Raw genomic sequence first — 3,049 nt, 5'->3', positions numbered from 1 at the left:
TACATATGTACACCAAAATATATGTATAAGAATGTTTATAGAAGTATTATTCATCAGTTTAGTACCACTTACAAATGTAAATTCTGCCCCAGAATTTATACATCCTTCAGCATACCTACGACAGGATGTAAGAGAGACTGGAACTTGCCTCTCCCCAAAAGGGTGGGTGATGAGGGTATTCCTGGGTACACTGTGCTATACAGAGGTACCCCCCCTCAACCTCCTTAGAAAAAAGTGACTGTCTTTCTAGAATATCAACTTGGGGATCCAGTACTAAATATCCACTTAACTTCAGTGCCAACATTGTTCCATGCGTGGCCTGCTGGTCCACTCATTCATTCATGCATTCATTCATTCATTTTTGTTCATCCAATGCCAAATCTAGAATAATATAAATAACGTATCTCTGTGTTCCTCACCTTGGCTGGCCCTCTCTCAGTGCTCCCCACCTGTGCCAGAGATAACCATTATACTAAATCACCTATATACATACGCCTTATATTATGTATCTTTTCAGTTTTAATTCTGAAGTTTAGAAAACAGGTATTGTACTCTATACAACCTTCTAGGACTTGCTTTTTTCCCATTATGTTACTAAGATTCACCTGTGTTGTTACATGCAATTCATTCATTTTCACTGCTATAAAAATCTCCATTTTGTAACAATATCATCATTCATTTATCCATTCTTCACTCTGTGGGCCTCTGGGTTGTTTCCAAACAGTGCTGCTATGAACACTCTTCTTTTGTGTATGTGAGGTACGTGGGCCTCTCGCTGTTGTGGCCTCTCCCGTTGCAGAGAACAGGCTCTGGACGCGCAGGCTCAGTGGCCATGGCTCACGGGCCCAGCCGCTCCACGGCACATGGGATCTTCCCAGACCGGGACACGAACCCGCGTCCCCTGCATCGGCAGGCGGACTCTCAACCACTGTGCCACCAGGGAAGCGCTATGAACACTCTTATTCCTGTCCTAACACCCACCATTTCTCACGCTATTGTTAAGGCTGTATTATGCTTCTGGACTTGTGTTTCTGGAAAGGTGATAATGATAATAATAACGTGATGATGATAACTAACACTTGTCTGATGTGTTACCCGTTACAAAGCACTCTTATCAATGTGATCTAATTCAACAACTCTAGACACAGGCCAGCCTATCGCAGGGATGGGAAGTAGCTGAATCCACAGCCGCTGGGTCTTGTTTAATGAATTATTCTGATCCACGTTCAGGCATCAGGACTTAATTAGCATTTCTGTCCCTGTAAAGACTAGTTTCAGTGCAATATGCTATTAAAAATGGGTGGGACATTTTATGTCAGTGGGCATTTGAGGAAACTGAGGCATATATTGAATACAAAGGCCATCGGCAAGCAGCCAGAGCTGATACCACCAAAGATTCTTTTCCCCTTCTCCAGCCAAAGGTGAGATGCTCCAGGGCCTGTGAGAGACCTGGGCTGTCTGGGAGGTGGGATTCCTCCTGGAGTCAGCCACCTGGTACCCTTTCTCCCAGGATGAGAGTGAGTTGCCCTTGACCCTTTCCTGGCTGTCTGTCCCTCCCAGTTCCCACATCCACTCCTCTCCTGGGAGGCCAGGCTTGGGAGCAGGATGCCAGCCCTTCTCTGCTCATCCCCTCACTGAATAATGAATACCAGCTAAGTGATGGGCTGGTGCCAGTGACCTCCCAGCAAATCTTCCCCTTGGAACCTGGATCAATAACACTTAGCTGCTCCTTTTCAGCTTGGAAGGTGGGCAGAAGGAAACCTAGCCTGGGCCCTTCCCCTCAGGGAGACACTGCTCTGACAACCCCCAAGCCCACCCTCACAGGCTCTTACTGATCCCCGACCTCCCACGGGGTGTGAGTGCAGGAGTGAAGCAGTGTGTCCACAAAGGAATGATTACACTTCTGTCTGCGGCCGAAGTCCCCCATCTCCCATTAGAATGTGAGTGTTATGCTCCATCTCCAGGAAAGGGCTCTTGTCCTGGGAGCTCTGGCCTGGGCAGCCACGGGAGCTCAGGGGAGACTGTGTTCTGGATCCTTTGGGAGCCATCAGCCATCTCATAACCTTGAGCTGCTTGGGTTGGGATTGGGGAAGATGAGAGGGAAAGAGGAGGTGTTTCTACATTGATGGTCAATTCAACAACCTTGGCTGGGCTCCGTGTCTGATCTAGGCACTGTCAGGTCCAGCCTGGATCTGGGAATCATACCCTCTCACACACTGAGAGGTCATGTTGCAGAGTTTGTATGGGTAAGAACAGCCAACACTCACAACGTGCTTCCTTTGTGCAGGCTCTGCTCCAAGCCCTTGGCTTATAACTCTTTGAATCCTCTGTTACCTACAAGGTGCACACTAGCATCTCCACTTCAGAGATGGGGAAACTGAAGTGCAGAGAGATTAAGTGACTTGCCCAGGGTCACAAGGCTAGTGGGCAGTGAAGCCAGAGATTAAATGCAGGCAGTCAAGTTCTAGAGTACATGGTCTATGCCACTACACCAAGCCTTCCATGACTCCACCACCTGGGCAAACAGGGGCTCTGGAGGCAGATGTTCCTGACTCTGAATCCAGCTGTTATTTACCAGTGACATGATGGGCAAGTTTTGCAATCTCTCTATTTCCCTGAGTCTCTCTTTCCTTACGTAAGAAATGGAGATCATGCTTACCTCCATGGGCTGTTGTAAAAATAAAAATGAACTAATGTGCAGAGTAGGTGTTCAACAGGTATTAGTTTTCTGATTCAGAAGCTGGAGTCCCTTGATCCTCTTTGCAGAGGGAGGACTTCTGACCTGGGGCAGGAAGGCCCTGGCCCATATTTGGGGTCCTGGTATCATAGCTTCTCCTTCTTCTCTGGTTGCTGTTCCCAGGTTCCTCTTCCTGACACCTTCCCAATACCCCAGCCCTCTTCAAGGGCTGGGGGAGGCGGGCAGGGCCTGTCACCACTCCCCTCCCCTGGTCTGCTGGCTCCTGCTCCCCTGCTAACCTCTCAGGCTGCAGCCCATACCTGGTTATGTGGACTTCTGAGGCCACTCTCCATAGTTGTGCCCTTCTCAAGG

This window comes from Monodon monoceros, unplaced genomic scaffold (assembly GCF_005190385.1).
Source record: "Monodon monoceros isolate NGI ecotype Baffin Bay Population unplaced genomic scaffold, NGI_Narwhal_1 Super_Scaffold_2, whole genome shotgun sequence".
In the NCBI taxonomy this organism is placed as follows: Eukaryota; Metazoa; Chordata; class Mammalia; order Artiodactyla; family Monodontidae; genus Monodon; species Monodon monoceros.
The sequence above is the reverse complement of the archived record's forward strand: the minus strand, read 5'-3'. Positions refer to the sequence as shown.